The 21017-nt window shown below is 38.4% G+C and overlaps 1 protein-coding gene across 43 annotated transcripts in view; it reads left to right on the forward strand.

The window, feature by feature from the left end:
• Positions 1-21017, forward strand: part of LOC135196123 (titin-like) — an 856828-nt gene that overhangs the window by 420395 nt on the left and 415416 nt on the right. For 2 of the 43 annotated variants that reach the window (XM_064222619.1, XM_064222623.1), the window contains exons 1-2: positions 8920-9228; positions 9780-9977. The exons of 36 other annotated variants lie outside the window; for them this stretch is intronic. The gene's annotated coding sequence lies outside the window, so the exon portion shown is untranslated. Of the gene's footprint in view, positions 1-8919; positions 9229-9779; positions 9978-21017 lie in introns of those variants that run through there. 5 more of the 43 variants (XM_064222637.1, XM_064222638.1, XM_064222620.1 and 2 more) reach the window with 4 other exon arrangements.

The raw sequence follows: 21017 nt of genomic DNA on the forward strand, positions 1-21017 counted from the left end.
TCATTATTATTATTTTCCCTTCATATTATATTACTGTATTAATTATATATATATCATATACTCATCATATAATTCATACCTATATAGACATATCTATATCATATATATATATATATATATTATATATATAGATATATATATATATATACACACACACTCGTTCAGGCATTATATAGGAATCACCGGTTCAGAATATAATCTGCCTACAAAAACTTGCATATTATTAATTTGTTAAAATATTTTTCTCATATATATATATATATATATATATATATATATATATATATATATATATATTTGATCGAATCGTATCTTATCAGTTTTTCTTTTTTTCTTATGTATGTGATGGCATCGACTCCAATAATTCCAGATAAGGAACACAACGCCTAACTGGCATGGTCGGTATGGTCTTGGCCTGCCACCTCGATGGCCGCGAGTTCGATTCTTGGGCATTCGGTTGAGGGAGTGAGAGATGTGTATTTCTGGTGTTAGAAGTTCATCACTCTCGACGTGGTTCGGAAGTCACGTAAAGCCGTTGGTCCCGTTGCTGAATAACCACTGGTTCCATGCGACGTTAAAAAAACACCATGCAAACAAACAAATAAACAAACAGATAGGGAACACTGGCTCAGAATATAGTTTGTCATCGGAGTCATAATCATTTTAGGTGTCAGTCTGTGACATATGATTAGACAGTCGGAGCCTCAAAAGGGACAGTGACTAGCGGGCTGGTCGTCTCTCTCTCCGAAATGGCTTATTAGTATTATATTAGACTCTCTGATAAATTGTGATTTATTATTATTATTATGATGATTATTGTTATTGTATGCTGGAAGTAAACCCACTTTTAAACACGTTTTATTGAAAATTATTGCTGCATCAGCTGCATTAATTTTTATCAGTGCAGCTGATGCAGCAATAATGTTTAATAACACTATTATCCATTATGATTATTATTATTTATTATTATTCTTATCATTATTATTATTCCTTATTATTATATTATTTATTTTATTTATTTATTTATTTATTTACTTTATTTTTTATTATCTATTATTTTATTATTTTTTGGTTTATCACAGTCCTCCAATTCGACTGGTTGGTATTTATAATGTGGGGTTTCGGGTTGCATCCTGCCTCCTTAGGAGTCCATCACTCTTCTTACTATGTGCGCCGTTTCTAGGATCACACTCTTCTTGCTGAGTCCAGATTCTTTTTCAGGGATCTTGGGATCGTGCCTAGTGTTCCTATGATTATGGGTACGATTTCCACTGGCATATCCCATATCCTTCTTATTTCTATTTTCAGGTCTTGATACTTATCCATTTTTTCCCTCTCTTTCTCTTCAACTCTGGTGTCCCATAGCGTTGCGACATCAATGAGTGATACTTTCTTCTTGATTTTGTCAATCAACGTCACGTCTGGTCTGTTTGCACGTATCACCATATCTGTTCTGATACCATAGTCCCAGAGGATCTTTGCCTGATCGTTTTCTATCACTCCTTCAGGTTGGTGTTTGTACCACATATTACTGCAAGGTAGCTGGTGTTTCTTGCACAGGCTCCAGTGGAGGGCTTTTTCCACTGAATCATGCCTCTTTTTGTACTGGTTCTGTGCAAGTGCCGGACATTCGCTTGCTATATGGTTTATGGTCTCATTTTTCGTATTGGGCTTCCTACATATGGGAGAGATGTTATTTCCATCTATCGTTCTTTGGATATATCTAGTTCTTAGGGTTTGATCTTTTACCGCTGTTATCATTCCTTCGGTTTCCTTCTCAAGCTCTCCCATCTGTAACCATTGCCATGTGTCATCACTGGCCAGTTCTTTAGTCTGTCTCATGTATTGTCCGTGCATTGGTTTGTTGTGCCAGTCCTCTGTTCTGCTTGTCATTCTCCTGTCTGTATATTTTTGGGTCTTCGTCTACTTTTATCAGTCCTTCTTCCCATGCACTCTTGAGCCACTCGTCTTCACTGGTTTTCAGATATTGCCCCAGTGCTCTGTTCTCGATGTTGACGCAGTCCTCTCCCTCCTTCCTTTCGTGTTGTATAGTCTGTCCGTATTTGCTCTTGGGTGTAGTGCTTTGTGTATTGTCGTATGTTTCCTAGTTTTCTGGCCTATGTTGCGGAGTTCTGCCTTCGTCCATTCCTTTATTCCTGCACTGTATCTGATTACTGGCACTGCCCATGTGTTTATGGCTTTTATCATATTTCCGGCGTTGAGTTTTGACTTAAGTATCGCCTTGAGTCTCTGCATATATTCTTTCCTGATCGTGTCCTTCATCTCATGGTGTTTTATACCCCCTCCTTCCATTATTCCCAGGTATTTGTATCCCGTCTCATCTATGTGTTTGATGTTGCTCCCATCTGGTAGCTTTATCCCTTCAATCCGTGTTACTTTGCCCTTTTGTATGTGGACTAAGGCTCATTTTTCTATTCCAAACTCCATCCTGATGTCCCCAGATACAATCCTTACAGTCTGGATTAGGGTATCTATTTCCTTGATGCTCTTACCATACAGCTTGATGTCGTCCATGAACATCAGATGGTTAATTCTGTTGCCTCTTTTCTCGAGTTGGTACCCAGCATCCATCTTCTGCAGTACTTTTGTCATGGGAATCATGGCTACTACGAAGAGTAGTGGGGACAGTGAGTCTCCCTGAAAGATGCCTCTCCTGATATTAACCTCTGCTAGTCTTACTCCAGAGCTTGTAAGTATTGTATTCCAGTTGCGCATTGTATTTTTGAGGAAGCTGATGGTGTTTTCCTCTGCCCCATATATTTTCCGGCATTCTATTAGCCATGTGTGTGGTATCATGTCGAAGGCTTTCTTATAGTCTGTCCATGCCATGCTTAGGTTGGTTTTCCTTCTCTTACTATTCTTCATTACCTTTTGGTTTATCAGGAGCTGGTCTTTTGTGCCCCTACACTTCCTTCTGCGGCCTTTCTGTTGGTGGGGGATGGTGTTTGTATCCTCTAGGTAGTTGTATAGCCTTTCGCTGATGATACCTGTTAGTAACTTTATTATTATTATTATTAATATTATTATTATGATTGTATGCTGGAAGTAAACCCTCTTTTAAACATATTTTATTAAAGAATATTGCTGCGTCAGCTGCATTAATTTTTATCATTGCAGCTGATGTGCAGCAATAATGTTTAATAAAACATATTATTATTATTATTATTATTATTATTATTATTATTATTATTATTATTATTATTATTATTTTATTATTATTATCATCATCATCATCATCATCATCATCATCATCATCATTATTATTATTATTATTATTATTATTATTATTATTATTATTATTATTATTATTATCCAGTAGATGAAACCCATTCATATGTGGAACAAGCACACCAAAGGGGCCACTGACTTGAAATTCAAGTTTCCAAAGAATATTAAGGTGTTCATGAGGTGTTCATTATGTGTGTGTGTGTGTGTGTGTGTAATTACTAATCTCCTCTTTTCGCAGTTACTTCTCTCAAATGAAGACCATATTCTTTGGAAGTTTGAGTTTCAAATCAGTGGCCCCTGTGGTGGGCTTGTTCCATAGGAATGGGTTACATCTACTGAATAATAATAATAATAATAATAATAATAATAATAATAATAATAATAACTGAATTAAAATAATAAACAAGCTTTATTGTAACTCCAAATAGTGCTCATTTAAGTTTTTAGTTTGTTTTCCGTGAGAAATGCAAATTTTTTTTTATCTCCTTTATATAAAAATAATGCATTTCTGCATATCTATTTTTAGGAATATATATTTCCAGTTTTTATGTCCATTTTGAACAAAGCAAAAGATTGTTTACGCAACGTGTTCTCTCTCTCTCTCTCTCTCTCTCTCTCTCACACACACACACACTCACACACACACACACACACACACACACACACCAGTATAATTTATTGGGAAAATCAGTTATTGCGCTGACATTGGGACCAAAATTAAGTTTATGTATTGAAATGGAAATTGTGATATTTAATGTAATGAAAATTTGACTAATTCCATCATTACGGCTGTAGACAATGAATGCCAAATACCTTTTTATTCCGCCATCGATGATAAATTCACAGTTATTTGCTCTCCGTTTGGCCGACTTTGTAGTATTTATGATTAATTTACCGATTCAGTTTAATGTCTGATATCGATATTGTAATATTTATAATTAATTTACCGATTCAGTTAATGTTCTGATATTTTCGAATATTTTGTAAATAATTAATTTTAATTAAATTTACCGATTCAGGTTTAATGTCTGATGTGATATTCGGTTATTTTATATTGATATTTATATTAATTTAACCGATCAGTTTAATTTCTTGATTGTTGATATTAGGTTTAATTTTTATTTAATTTAATTAATTTTTATTAATTAAGACGTTGTAATTTTGTTTCTTAGTTGTTTATATGATAGGTTGGGGCCTCTCTCTCTCTCTCTCTCTCTGTCTCTGTGTTTTAATTAATTGTCGTCTTGTGGTTGTTATACGTATATTAGGTTGAGCTCTGTGTGTGTGTGTGTGTGTGTTTTAATTAATTGTCGTCTTGTGGTTGTTATACGCATATTAGGTTGATCTCTCTCTCTCTCTCTCTCTCTCTCTGTATACAGTAGCCCACACATTTATATACTTTTTCTTTGTCTTCCTAGCTGGTCTGTCCTTGGGATATTTGGAACGTTATTTACCATAACGACAGACATATCGGTTAGAATATTTGAAGACTGCCAAAAATACTTTTAAAATCTGGTATTTCATAAAAACTCGAAATTTGAGTCGAGAAGTATATAGCCCCTTGTAGTCTGACCACAGGTTGACCTTTATTGAGAAGTACAACCTCATTGAGAATGATAAAGTATAATCTTTTCCGTGAATAATCATTTCTGGATATTTTTGGGAATTACTGAGTCAGTTGTATGAGTAGACCAAGACTGTTTGAGATCGAATTTCGTCATAACTGAAAGTTTGGTAAATCAAGAAATATATGTTTCTTGCAGTCAGCCTAAAGAGGTTTCTTTAGACTGAAGAGTCAGCTTACGTTAACCTTATATATTCTTCTTATTTAATTGTACTGTCTTTTCGAAACTGTGTGGTTGTACAAATATTATTTATGGAGCCGTTTTATCGGTACAGAAACACCGTAGATAATGTTCTTCGCAGACAAACAGGCCACCTTTTAGTAGCTGTGGTCTCGTGGAGTTCGTGTGTGCAAACCACCATCCATTTCTGCCGAAAATGTAGGTCATGTCAACAAAAACTGATGCCAATACATGTTGCTATAGTAGATTCACATCAGCCGTGCATTTGATGTCTAGGCCAGTCCCTTACGACCCTCCTGATTGGCTGTTGATAAGCCAATCACAGGTCTCTCAAGTGTTCACATGGGTAGGATCTATGTTCCACCTCTCCTGATGGATACGTCTTTCAAAAGTATCCTTGAGGAGAGGTGGAACATACATCCTGCCTATGTGAACTCTCGAGAGAGACAGAGTTCCAGTCCTGTGATTGGCTTATCAATAGCCAATCAGGAGCGTCGTGAGGGACTGGCCTAGGCATCAAATGCACGGTTGATGTGAATATACTATAGTCTAAGGTGTTTTTTCGTAATACTGTAGGCAATTTTAATCATGCAAAGTTTCCAGTTTAGTATCTGATAATATTTTAATGTTATACGCAAGCGAAAAGTTGAGTATATTTTAGTTTTCCGTTAGAGGCAACTATTGTGCCGGGTTTGTCTGTCCGTCCGCCCTCAGATATTAAAAACTGCAAAGGCTAGATGGCTGCAAATTAGTATGTTGATCATTCACCCTCCAATCATTAAATATACAAAATTGCAGCCCTCTAGCCTCAGTAGGTTTTGTTTTATATAACGTTAAATTTAGCCATACTCATGCTTCTGGCAACGATATAGAATAGGCCACCACTAGGCTGTCGTTAAAGTTTTTATGGGCCGTGGCGCACACGGCATTTACACTGGGACCACTGAAAGATAGATCTATTTCCAGTTGTCTTGATTACGCGCTGTGGCGGCTGTACAGAAAACTCGATTGTGCCGAAGGATCTTGTTTTGACTAGTTTTCTATAAGTAGTCTAAATAATGAGCTATTCACCAGTTCGTCACACTGGGCGGCCTCATCTGGTTACATCCACGAATTTAAACTTGGGCCCCCGAAACAGTCAATATAGACTCTCTCTCTCTCTCTCTCTCTCTCTCTCTCTCTCTCTCTCTCTCTCTCTCCACCCCCACCCCGTTTGCATGACTTATTGCTCACGTGCGGGTCTGCTCCTCGCAAGCAACAAGCACACGTGACCAACGTACATACAAATCGAAAGATCTCCTCTCTCTCTCTCTCTCTCTCTGTATATATTTGAAGTCGCCGGTAGAAACTTAAGAAATATACAGACGAATAATGGTAATTTAAGGCGTTCTCTCTCTCTCTCTCTCTCCTTTCCCTGTATTTCTTCTAAAATACAGGGAAATAAAGATAATATGAGACTCTCTCTCTCTCTCTCGTTGATGGCTGCACATTTGTGATCCTTACCTCTGTTGCAATCAGTTATAAGTCACGTCACTTCATGCTTGGAATTATGTTCACTTTTCAAAAGGGCTCCACTTTCGTTTAAAGGTATAAAATCGTGTGAAATTGTATTGTTTACGATTTCTCCAGTTTAGCTCATTTACAATGTATAAATATTTAATACAGTTGTGAATATTTTTTCCTATATTTTCAACCCGTGTTAAGCAGTGCCGTCAGGGCATATCACACGGCACACTGTGGGCATTAGTTTCTGTTCCTTGCAGTGTCCATTCGACGCCTTTGATTCTTTTTACTGTACCTCAGTTCATATTCCCTCTCTTTCATCTTATTAGCCAGCCTCTTCTGAAAAATTCTTTCTAGATTATTTTCAGTGGTGAATGACCTTACTCCAGTTGCAATATCAGTATTTTAGGGGTAATATGTTTAAAGAGTCACCCCCATTTTGCATCATCGGTTTATCTCTGTAAGTCCATCGTTAGCGTATGTGTTTTTGATTCCATCTGCTTTGTCCACTTTTCCCCATGGGTCTTTTGTTCGTATTTCACCACATGTGTTCCGCAGTGCTTTTACCATTGTCCAGCACATTGCGAAACGATACACACGTCTTTATTGTTCTTGTCACGGCCGCCCTGTTCTCCTATCGCCTCAGGCTCATCGCGGCTTTCGTAAAAACATTATTTCTCTCCTCGCAAAGAATAAGAACTGACTTGGCCATGCGCATACCTGTCGCATATACCTGTTGATTTCTCGAGAGTTGGGAAGCTGCTGCTGCTGCTGCTGCTACGTGTGTGTCGAGTCGACCAAACCTTCCTCCTCCTCCTCCCCCCTCTCCCCCCTCCCTCCCCGGAGGTCCGGGGGGCTAGGCTCCTTTCGTCATTAGCGAAGACGGGTTCCTTACAGCTGATAGAGGCATTTAAGGAGTTATAAGTTCAAAATTCTCGATTCTAATAAAAATGGTGGATTGAGTTTTTTTTTGTTTTTTTTTTTTGCGGGGGGGGGGGGGGGGGGGGGTGGCCCGGCTATGGCTGCCCCAAAGCGGATATTTCTGTAATGACTTACGTTTCTGAAATACACGTTTCATTACGAGATCCCTTTAAAGACATCGGGACGGAAAACGAATACCTTCGTTATGAAAAAAAAAAGAGAAAAAAAAAACAAAGCTAATCAAAGCCAGCTGGCAATCTACAAAACCAATGCTCAGAACTGGAAAAGGCGGGCGGGGGAGGTGTGGGGGGCTGGGGGGAAGGCGTTAGCCATTGGCGTGGAAATCATAAGAAATGTAGGGGCGAGGAAATGAATAATACTGACTGTTCTTTCTTTCCTGCTGCTGATGCATTCTCTACGTCATACTCTTAGTTGGCAGGCTGTCAGCCACGCCAAGCAGGCAAGCAAGCATTCCAGATTGAGCCTGGAAGCGGGAATGGTGTTCGATTGGGAATTGCCACGTAGGAAGCAGTTGTAGCAGTTTTGCTTGCGATGTAGAATGACACCATCCAGGGCCTCTGAAGTCAGTTCCAGATTTTCCAGAATTCGGTAGAACATCGTGGAAGAAAATATTGGTATATGGAAGCTGTACATATAATAGTAGCCCTTGCTTGCTTTATGCTTCCAGATTTTCCAGAATTGGGTAGATTATCATGGAAGGGGATATTGATGTATGGAAGCTGATTTTCCAGAATTAGGTAGAACATCATGGAAGGAAATATTGATGTATATAGAAAGGTATACGTATGATAGTAGCCCTTGCTATAGCATTATGGTAACAATTTTATTCTTCAGGGAACCAGCCAAGTAAATTCTTGGTCAACCTAGACAGCGAGACAGCAGCAGACTATATAACGTGCTGGGGAATGCAGACGGCATGCACTCATGGATATGTCTGCTGGAGCCAAGTCTACTACTACTACTACTGCAGTTTTAAACACCAGAAGATTGTTCTGCGTTCCCCTCTCTGTAGCAGCGTCCTCGGCGTGCGACCGTTTCTCTGAGTTTTACGCTTTTTCGAACGCGCGTAAATGCCTGGAATGACGTGAAAAAATCGAAATCTGAAAGTCATTCTCTTTGGGTGTTGGTGGGAAGGGAGGAGGGAGGAAGGAAGGAAGGGAGGGATGGAGGGAGAAACAGCTGAGCAAATCCATGCGTCATTCCCCCTCCCGTCTCTCCCTTCTTCTTCTTCTTCCTCCTCACACTCGCGAAATGTGCCTCTTAGTGTCGAATTAGCGCCCGTGAATTTGCCGAGTGCCCCTCAACGCGTCGACTGAATGGTATACCACGTTTCTAATCGCTCCTTCAGTCCTACGTATCTCCATATTTGGCCGTAAAACGCCCAACGAGATCAGGCGCCGAAATTTATGACGAAACTGTTCGCTGCTGCTGGTGCGGGCGTGAGACCGTGCATGCGTGCGTTTCCCTCTTCCGAGCCGAGTCAGAGAGGAGCCACCTAGCGGCCGGCAGGGGAAACCGTCGCCGAAGACTAGAGGAAGAGGAGGAGGAGCTTTGGCGACTGGCTGGTCGGACGAACGGAAGGACGGGCTCGGTCGGGTCCCAGGCAGCAGCAGTAGCAGCAGGCAGCAGAATCAATAACGAAACAGAAGGCCAGGCCAGACCAGACAGTCTTCTTCTCTCTCTTGTTGTGGTCCGCCGTGTGCGCCATCTCGCTCGCACCCCTGGAAGAGTAGTACTATACGTATATACATTCTGATAACGAAAACTCCCTCCCTGTCGTTCGCGTTGGGTCTCGCCTGTGTGTGTCTGTGTGTGTGTGGTGGTGCTTTTTAGGGGATTTCGGAAAGCCCCCTTTCCCCCCCACCCCACCCCCAACTGCTGCTGCGTACCCTCCTACCCTAGTAAGCTCTCCTACACCACCCCCCTTTTCCTGGTATCCTTCGGGGGGCGAGAGACAATATCCTGTGTATATATATGCCTCCCCCGCTCCTAGATCAGATGCCGACCTGTGCGATGACGGGAAACAATTGAAGAAGAAAAAGTCTCCATTGTTTGGAGCCCAGTTTTTTTTTCTCTAGAATAGAATATATTCAGTTTATAAATGAGAATATAAAATCTATGATAAATATCTAATAAAAAAAACAAAACAAAAAAAAAATAATGTCAAGTTCATATTGAAGGGTATTATTCATTTATACTCATCTATTTTCAAAGTTTTTTTTCTTCAAGTTTTATATAGTAATATATCTCTCACACATATATATTATAAATATATAATAGAAAGTGAATCTTATAGTGGTTGTTACCTCAACATCATCATTAGTGATATAATAATAATAATATCCGACAAAGCATTGCCGAGAAGCTCTGTAAAAAAGTTGATTCTTTCGTGAATTAATCTTGTTTTATACGAGTATTCTGTAAAAAAGATCTGTCATTACATGAACTCTGCATCGAGGAGGTCCCAATAATTAACAGGTAAGTCGTCCAGTTTCTCGTCTCTTGTGTTAGTGAGATATAAGGTGGCACTGAACACCTGTAGTAGTAGTAGTATGCATAGCAATGGCTCTGTGATTTCCCTGGCACTGTTCCGAAGCTGCCTATGACTACGTCACGGAGGGTGTGCTAAGTAGAATGTCAGGTGCGACTGACGAACACGGATGTCTCCAATAGAATGTCAAGTGGAAGTGACGAACACGACCACGCTCCAGAGTTAGAGAGAGAGAGAGAGAGAGGGGAAAGGAGTCGACTGTTACGTTAACGTCGATTTTCGATCTTGGAACTGATACATAGAGAGAGAGAGAGACTCGTGTCTCGTGAGACCTCTCTTATAGAAGGGAACTGAAAGAAAAAGGAAATATTAATTGCCGTTATTATAAAAATATATATAAATGTATATATACACATACATACACATGGAAATGAAGGAACCACCGCCTGCTCGTGACTGCTGCATTTGCATTGGTTAAGCCAACGTGAAAAAAAAAAAAATATTCCGCATACCGTATGTCACACAACGACACAGCCTCTATAGCTCTGGTTTACAGCCGTGTGAGCGTTCGTATAATGTTATTATGACTTCTTCATTGGTGCCATGGCTGTTCGCTTTATTCAGTCACGGAACTCCTTGTTTTATATTTCCTGTCGGTCAAACGGACATTTTTTGTCGCTTGTCTTCTTCAAGTTTCACGTCAAGTGGATGGGAAGTTCACTTTTTAACTGGAGGCTGAATTGCATATATTTCTCTCTCTCTCTCTCTCTCTCTCTCTCTCTCTCTCTCTCTCTCTCTTTCTCTCTCCTTAGGTTTCTTATTATTCAGTAATTGCTCCTGTCAGATGCTTGTAAGATTCGGGTCATCCCCAAATATATAAAAAAAGAATATTAAAAAATCATAATTCAATGTAAGTTTCGTCAGACCCGAGTGGTGACCTTGAAACCTTCACTGTTTCGCTTTTTATTTTTTCAGTCTTTTCGACGCTTCAAAATTCCCAGTTTAAACATTTCCCCATCCTGATTTTTTTTTTTGGGGCGGCCAGATCACCGTAATGAGACTGCAAACCTTGTGATATTATGCGCTCGTCCTTTGTTCCTGTCGTTTAAAGGTCTGGCTTGCTAGCTGTCTGTCATCGTATCAGTTTATATGCCCGTGACACTATACTACCGGGGTCTGAACTTGTATATTCCCTTTAATTAAATCTCTGTAGATGCAGCTGCTGCTGATGGTGCTGCTGGTGTATTGTTTTTGCTAGGGATATGCAGCAGCTCTGTTTTGATCGCTGCTATGTCCGGTACATCGAAGGAGAATTGGTATGAATTCTGTGGTGCTTGTTCGTGTTGTACTGCTGTGGCCATGTCGTTGGTTGCAGGGGAAATATTATAATTATATTATAAAATACTTTATCATTGTGCTGCTAGGCGCGGGTTTATTGGGGGGGAGGGCAGTTGTAGGACATACGGAAATAGGATTTGTGAATGATTTTGTTTATGTAGGATTTCCGAATAACTGATTCGTTTGTTTATTTAACCCAGTGGTTAGGTTTGTTTATGATGTTTCTACCGTCTGGGGCATCCTTAAGTATGATTGACAAATTTCTATATTATTATATACATATATATATATATATATATATATATATTATATATATATATATGTGTGTGTGTGTGTGTGTGTGTGTGTGTGTGTGTATTGTTATTGTATTCATGAACAAAGAAGATTGCTAATTGTATTCGATTTGCAGGATTTAATCGGAGACAAAAAGAGAAATTTCTGTCCACCCGACCGTTAAGAATGCTGTGCTTGCAGCAGTCATGCATGAATTCGGCGGGGTCAAAGAGCCTACGTACGTATGGGTCTGGGAGAGGAGGAAATAAAAGGGTGGAGCTCTTTTTTTTCTTTTTCTTTTTTTGTGGAAAATGGTAATTTATTTGTGGTAGGTGTGACTCATCTGTAGACTTGGATATAGGTTTGTACGGTTTATGGCACGAACTGTTTTTACTTGTGTTTACTTATTATTTTCATTATTGTATTATTATTTGCGCTTGCAACTTTTATATACAAGTGATTCATTTGCTTCAATGCCATATAATATGTGTTCTCTGAGTATTTTATTACTTTTATTTTTTTTACACGCCTTGTCTTTTGCGGAAGGCTATACTTCTTGAGAATTTGAGAATGATCTCTAGAGCCTTATCTATCTGGATTAAGCCAACCTTGCTCTGTCGTGAGCTCATGTTCCTAAGAAAATATAGGACACTTTGATTCTCCTCTCTAAGAACATAAAGTACACTTTAATTCTCTTCCTCAGCTTCGTAGTGAATTTTATTAGTCTATCAAGTCAGGCTTCCAGAGTAAATATGCCCCGTTTCAGATACTTGTACTTTTACTCCTTGAGATAGGAAGAAGGAAGAAGTTGATAATCGTTCCAGAGGGGGGTTAAAGTCTTAGGATTCTCAAGGCAATTTTTTCCTTTTGTTAGACAACCGACGGTTTGTACTTAGTCGGAACAAAAGTAATTTTGTCGAAAAATTATTTTTTCCTATATACAAACCTAGGTTGTCTAACAGATTAATGGCCCTCCTCATCCACCCCTCATTGAGTTATGGCCCCCCTTTTGAAGAGTGTGTCTGTTTAGACTAAGTATTCTAACGGCTCAAAGAATGGTATCACAATGACCTACCCAAGCTGGCCCGGGCTCACCCCGCGCAGTTACCCCAGACCCAGTAACAGCGATTCAAGTTTGAACTCTTTGTATGCGGTAGCGGCGGCGCGTTCCCGCGGATATCCTTTTGTTAGACAACCTAGGTTTGTATATAGGAAAAAATAATTTTTCGACAAAATTACTTTTTTTTGGCAATTTTTTGCCCTTCTGTAACTTGGATGTGACCCTACAAATTTAACCTAGTTTCATTGCTTAGCTAAACAGGGAGGGTCACAATCGATATTTTAGGGAAAGGGTCCGACCAGTCAGTCGTCTCTGTTTATTGGGGGGACCATCGTCAGGTCTCGTGTGTGTGTGTGTGTTGTATATATATATATATATATATATATATATATATATATATATATATATATGTGTGTGTGTGTGTGTGTGTGTGTGTGTGTGTGTGTGTGTGTGTGTGTGTGTGTACGTTCACGCACTCCAAACAAACCAAGCCAAGATTGTTTTATATATTTGCGACTGTCGTATTAAACGGAGATCACATCACCCTCCGGAACTCATAAAGAAATTACCTCCACAAAACATGGTGCTTTGTTGATTAAGTTCGCAACTCGACGGGGTGTGAGCAGCGAGCAACCGCTGGAAGCAACGCCTGAAGTAATACTCATAGAATTGTAGGAAGCTGAAAAATAACGGTACTGTTTTCTCATCCTCCTTGGTCTCTTCCTCTCTCTCTCTCTTTTTCTCGTCGTTTCCCTGTGAACGGGCGACAGAGCGATGTATGCAGTGGTCGCAAAGCAGTTGAAGATATTGCAAGGAAAATCCAGAAATGATTGTGGTGGGCTCACTCTCCCAGGTATCGATTATTGTGCGGGAGAGAGAGAGAGAGATTAAAGAGTACCTGCCCATAGGCTTATATGTAGATGCAAGTAGTTTACCAAAGCAGCAGAATGCTGGTATTTTGTATGGAATCAAAATCCTTCTTTTGCTTGAGGTATCGACTCCTGTCTGTCTTTGAAGTGTTGGAAGATGTAGTTCTGGCGGTTTTCAATGTACAGCGCTATGCAAGTTTATCTTTAAAAACGTTCAGCGGAAATGGTTGAGGGTCGTTGTACAAGAATACCCCGAGCAATTGCTGTGCTCGCATGGAATATGCGCTTGGATGCACTTTGTATAAATGGTCAGATATAGCTTATATAATTCTTCTTACCTACGCCGTCATGATGGACGTCTGGAAATCTTGGATACTAGAGAATATTAAATAATTTCTTTTGCTATTTATATTACTAATGCTGGAACCTTTTCGCTATTTTTAAGTTAGATATTTTATAGGTATTTCGGTTTTAGTTACTCATGTTCTTTCCTTCTAGCGCTGGATGGTCTTTTGAAATTTATGAAACATAAATACAATGAATTATGTGAGGTGGAGAAAAGCTGTGTCTGGTGATGATGGTCTGGGTAATTGCATGATGGTCAGGTCATGCCACTTGGCACTGAATGACACCTCCGATATATCGGTACGTTATCTCGCCACTTAAGTGAGAATTAAATTTCTTTAGCCTATTATTCCCTGAATCTGTGACTAGAATTAATGGAGGAAGTCTGTTTTAGAAATTGTGATATATAAGTTTCCATCTTAAATACGAGATGGTTTATCGTTTCTTTGAAGATAAGTCGAATTTACCAGAGAAAATTTGCATTTTAACGATTTTTTACACCTTCAGAAATATACACTCGCTTTGTAAACACATTCTGACACTTATTCGACTTGTTTAAGTATTTCATCTTGTGAGATCTCTTAAAGACTTTATATTTTTCTTTTGTAATTTTGATTCAAGACATTCTTTCTTTATCTCTGGTAATTTTGATTAGAGACATGCTTTTTCTCTTGTAATTTTGATTCAAGACATGTTTTTTTTCTCTTGTAATTTTGATTAGAGACATGCTTTTTTTTTCTCTTGGAATTTTGATTCAAGACATGCTTTTTTTTCTTGTAATTTTGATACATGTTTATTTTCTCTTGTGATTTTGATTCAAGACATGCCTTTTTTTCTCTTGTAATTTTGACTAGAGACATGGTTTTTTTTCTCTTGGAATTTGGATTAGAGACATGCTTTTTTTCTTGTAATTTTCATACATGTTTTTTTTTCTCTTGTGATTTTGATTCAGCACATGCTTGTAATCAGATAACTCGAAAACCTGAAATTGTTGACGTAGGTATCCATATTGCTTTTAGATAAAGGTATCAAAGACCCAGAATCTTATTTTCCATTTAAATAAGGACATTAGTGACCCAGAAACTTATTCTCCCGATATCCAACCCTTTCTACAATGTTAACCAAGTCGAACGTTTGCCGCACGTTAGCCATGTTATGAATTCTTATCACATCACCGTGATTCATATACATGCATGAAGCTACAAATGTCCTTTATTATCCAGTTTTAAGTTCATATTTTATTCTACCTGAGAAATTTTGTGATTGCGCTCTGTCCGAACTGAACACGCCCCAAAAGGACGAAAAGGTCGATACCACAGAAATTTTTTTTTTTCAAATTTTTACCACCCTGAACTTAAGAGGCTAAAACGAGCTCTTCCAGTGCTACTGCTGCCAATAGTGGTAGAGGTTTCCAGTATTCGATATTTGGTGGTGCAGGAAGCCCCCCCACCCCCAACCCCTACCCCCCAAGGACCTGGATGGTTTCGTCATGTGTCTCGAAAGGTGATCTCTCGTACAATCAGAGAGAGAGAGAGAGAGAGAGAGGAGAGAGGAACTCGACACCCTGCCCACAAAGTCGCGAGGAAAGGATAAAATCTAGATTAATGGATGGCGTGTTTGGCTTCTTTTCTTGTTTATGTAACGAAACTGATCTCTCTCTCTCTCTCTCTCTCTCTCTCTCTCTCGTACGAGTTTATTTTCGTTGTCGTGTTCTACTATCTGGACTGTTGACGTGTCAGGTCTTGTGTTTATAATGGCGTAGTAGTCACAGAAGAGAATTGAAACAGATGTCATTACTCACTCTCTCTCTCTCTCTCTCTCTCTCTCTCTTTCTGTGTGTAGTACTTGATATTTATGACTTCTAATACTATGCATCAGTGCTTCGTCAATGGCTTGGAAATAAAGTCGAAACCGGCCAGGACCTACACCCCGTCTCTTATTTTTCTGGTACCGTGTGGTAATATATATACGTATATATATATATATATACATATATATATACATAGTATATATATATATATATTATATATATATAGATATTAATATATATCATTAGATTATATATATATGTGTGTGTGTGTGTGTGTGTGTGTGTGTGTGTGTGTGTGTATCCACAGGCGAAAAATAAGAGACGGGGGTTAGTTCCTGACCGGTTTCGACTCTATTTCCAAGCCATTGACGAAGCACCGATGTATAGTATTAGAAGACACAAATATATTCATAAGGACCACCCATTCATTGGAACGATCTGAAATTACAACGAAATTGTTAAAAAATAAATCCCTGAGTACTCATATGCATGGCAACGAAATAACCAGAGAAGAGAAATGTAGGTAAATATATTGTGAGTATAATAAGCACGTGAATACAATGATCTGTAACTGAATATTTGCTGAGACGTAATTGAAAATAAACCAGAGCGCATAAATTTGTTACATGAAGGTGTACATGTAGACTCTGCCTCCATAACATTGCCAGGAAGATAGTTTCATAGTTTTGTGAGTCAGAGGAGTATCATTTTTCGATATAAAGTGTTTCGGATCCCACACTAAGCTGTAGGAGGTCCCGTTGCTAGTTAACCAATTGGTCCCCAGCCACGTAAAAGTATCTAATCCTTCAGGCCAGCCTTAGGAGAGCTGTTAATCGGCTCAGTGGTCTGGTTAAAGTAAGATATATGCTTTTTTTTTTTCCAAAGTTTTGTAGTAGAGAATACTAAAGATCTGGTGTACTGAGTCTGATGTCATTGAACCTCAACGGAATAAGAATAGGAGGCATTTTGAAACGAGTAACACGCACGAACCGCAGAATCAAGACTATAGTAAAAGTGACAGCGAAAGTTTCGTCCCATTGTTTTGAGGGAAACAGCTGCTGATGTTAGTAATAAAAGTTCCTATTTTGCATCACCGTCGTGTATTGTATTATCTACTTTTCAGGGCCAGGAATTATGTGACTGACGTATGTGACTGACGAAGTCGAAATGCAGTAATATCCCAGAATAATGTAATAAAGACGAAATGCAATGATACGCCAGAATAATGTAGTAAAGAAATGCAATGATATCCCAGAATAATGTAATCAAGACGAAATGCAATGATACGCCAGAATAATGTAGTAAAGAAATGCAATGATATCCCAGAATAATGTAATAAAGACGAAATGCAGTGATATCCCGGAATCATGTAATCAAGACGAAATGCAATGATATCCCAGAATAATGTACTAAAGACGAAATGCAGAGATATCCCAGAATAATGCAATGATATCCCAGAATAATGTACTAAAGACGAAATGCAGTGATATCCCATAATAATGCAATAAAGACGAAATGCAATGATATCCCAGAATAATGTAGTAAAGATGAAATGCAATGATATCCCAGAATAATGTAATAAAGACGAAATGCAGTGAAAACGCAATGACATCCCGCAATAATACAATGAAGACGAAATGCAATACTATCCCTGAATAATATAATAAAGACAAAATGTATTGATATCCCAGAGTAATGCTATGAAGACGAAGTCAAATGATATCCACGGAACATCAGATATGATAGCTTGGGTTCACTGAAAACGCCATTAGCAAAAATTACTAGCTGCTAGTTGCATAAAACACCCTGTGGGCGATTCAGTACATATCTTCAACATAAAAATAATGATGTTCTCGGATCCTGAGAGATCCCTGTGGTTGTTACCGTTTGAAACAGCACAAAATTTGAGGAAGTCTTGATGCAAGTTTTATTCAGAAGAGCGCCATATTTATGGAAATGTTTACTTTGTTTGTGAGCGTTTGAGTTTTTGATTCTAGAGTTTCAGTTGAGCTTACTCTCCTGGTTCTTTGGTGTGTCCTTTGATTATTGTAGGTTCATTTTGAACATTTAAATGTGTTCCGTCTTGTATGGTAGATTACTTTTGGTGTGTGTTGCAGTGTAATGGGAGCCCATTAGATTATCAGGTTGTTTATATGATGGATATAGATTAATGAGCCTAAAATTCAAACGGGGCATTTGACACAAGTAAGGACAAAATCAGAACAAACTTTTCAGCATCAAAGTGTGAGATGGTAGAGACTGAGAAGGTCAAAGTTCCTCACTCAAAAGCTTTTCGAAGATGCTCTTAAAAGCAACAACAACAACAACAACATTTTACCACTGCTGTAGGCATGATGAATCTACAGATAAAATGTTAAGAGCGAAATCTTTGAATTACGATTATATTGCACGTCCTTTAGCGCAAACTGGGGTTAATAATTCCTTTGGCAAAAGGTTTTAAAGTGGGAAGCTGTACAAAATTATTGAATAATGACTCAATCAAGCAAAGCGAAACCTGTGAACTGGCTTGATTGCTTGATTGCTTGAGAACAGGGAAGTATTACAGGAACATGGATCTTCAAGGTAAAGTGCTTGATCGTTTCTCTTTTTTTTTCAATCAGGTTAGATTGAATTCTTCAATCTTGTCAGACTTCGTTCCATTGAATTCTTGTAAGCTCCTCTAATAACAGGTGCTTGCTAAAATCTACAGTCAAATAGCGCGTTGGTTCACCAACGAAAATTAAAATCAATACGCTATATTTTGTTGGAAATAATTTTTCTTGACTGTTTAAAACATGCACATTATTTATTTTTTTACGTTTTCATTTTGATAAATAAATCATAAGTATCCTATCCTAAAATTCCTGTATCTTTAACTCAACGCGAAACACCTTTTTCAGACCTTGGGCTTTTCCACAGAGCTTTCCTAACCCCCAACTAGAACAACAACAACAACAACAAAGTAGTTTGTAGGCATACTCCCCGAGTAAGCTAAAAGAGGAATGATCAGTCTAAAAGGGATTTGCACTGTTCTTGTTTGAGTGGGGCCTTAGGTGGCAACAGTGACTTGTATAAAGTTTAATGAACCAGACATTGATAAGGCTACTCTGGACGATGTTTCTGGGACTTGAATAGCCTGGAAGTGATCTCTCTGCTTATTTTTCCACGGGATTTCTCTCTTAATAGTTTTACCTATTCATTCGACTCTCTCCATATTGAAAGGAAAATAATGATTGCTTTGATAATGCGGTTTTGGCGTCGATAAAACTGGCACATTGAAGCTTCGTCAGGAGCAGTATATCCATGTATTGCTCAAGAAGTATTTGTTATCTGTAATTAACAGGACTTCCTATCCTGCTGATCTTACAAAATTAGTGAGGGTTAATTGGTAATGTGCTTTAGGTGAGTCCTCCTTATTATTATTATTATTATTATTATTATTATTATTATTATTATTATTTTTTTTTTTTTTTTTTTGCTCTATCACAGTCCTCCAATTCGACTGGTGGTATTTATAGTGTGGGGTTCCGGGTTGCATCCTGCCTCCTTAGGAGTCCATCACTTTTCTTACTATGTGTGCCGTTTCTAGGATCACACATTATTATTATTATTATTATTATTATTATTATTATTATTATTATTTGGAAAAATCTCTCTATCGCGAGAGTGTATATAATGTTCTAAGAGGTCCACAGTAATAAAAAATGTTGCGAGTTCGTGTATGCACGAAGTCACAAAATTTTGTATTACTGTGGACCTCTTAGAACATTATTATTATTGTTGTTATTACTATTCAGTAGATGAACCCTGTCCATATGGAACAAGCCTACAGAGGTAACTGACTCGAAATTCAAGCTTCCAAATAATATTAAGGTGTTCATTAGGAAGAAGCATGAGGAAGTAAAGGGAAATTCAGAAAGAAGAACCCTGTTTTATGAAACCGTGTCCATGCAGTGAGAAGTTTAATCAGAGGGCATTAGTGACTAGCAAATAACACTTGGGGATAGTGAAAGAGTGTCCCTTGTTATACGCAATTCGTGATGAAAGCTTGGTAGGTATTTGTCCATTGACATGACTGAGCACTTGAATATTGATCATGCAGGAAAATATAGGAAATTGCATATGGGGTGTGATTCTGGAGTTAATATAACTGAGTACTTTAATATTCATCTTGCAAGATGGTATAGGAAATGCTTCTGAGGTGTGATTCTGTATTGATAGGAGGAACAGCAAATAGGAAATTGTATTTTGTTGATGGTATATACAGAATGTTTATAATAACAGATGAGATAATTAATGATTCAAAGATGTCCTAAACTTATACGAAAACAGAATATCTCATCCTAATTCATTTTCTACATGATAAAGCAGTTCACAGTGGCAGAAGTGAACTTCATGCTTACTTTTGCAAAATATTGTTATAGTTGATACGACAATGACATCTACTCGAACTCAGTTGACCAGTTGATAATTCCTACAGAATTTGTACTTACGATACTGCTTCCAGTAATTCAGTGGCAAATCACTGACTTCATTAAAGGAAAGTCCATATTTGACCTTGCCTTGACCCCAACTGTTGACTTATCTGCAATTGGGCACTAGCTGATCTTAGCATCATCTGGATTGTCAAAGAATGGGCAGGAAGGTACTGGTTAGCTTACTGCATAGTCCCCCGGCCTAGTATGCAAGTCTCTCAACGTGACATATCCCCAACACCATTCAATATGTGGCTAGCTTTGACTTACAATCCGACTGTTACAAAAGAAGTACTGTTTTGTGTAAACAATACTTACGTAGGTTTTTATTTTATGTTAAGAGAATTCGAGGATCTGGAAAATTCAAGTAGATTACAAAAGGTTTTGTAAGTAATCCGAAGTCTTTATATGCTGTGAAATACAAAGGAAAAAGCCTTCATGAAGTGGATATAGCAGATATTTTCTGTTCTAATCATCAGTTAACTTGCGCACGACCAGGCAGAAGGGAAAAATGGCAGAGCAAGGGCTAACTCGGCTTGTCAGGGGAAAGAGAAAATTAATGATGAAGTACTGCTACTTTAAGCACTAAAGATTTTAATGAATATTGTCAGTTAAAATTCTACCTTCACACTTCGCTTGCTGCCTCATCCGTATCACTAATTTGTACTTTATTTTATTGTATTTTATTATATTTTATTTTATTTTTTTTTAGTCACCCCATCCATGAACAAGTTTAACAGTGAGAAACAGAAGTCCTGTTGTTCCAATAGCATTCTCTCTATTCCAGTCTCCCCGTGGGGAATAGTGTCGTCAGTGCGCTTCACGGGGTGCACTGTAGGCATTACTGAATGTTCTTT

The sequence above is a fragment of the Macrobrachium nipponense genome, chromosome 17, assembly GCF_015104395.2.
Source record: "Macrobrachium nipponense isolate FS-2020 chromosome 17, ASM1510439v2, whole genome shotgun sequence".
Lineage (NCBI taxonomy): Eukaryota > Metazoa > Arthropoda > Malacostraca > Decapoda > Palaemonidae > Macrobrachium > Macrobrachium nipponense.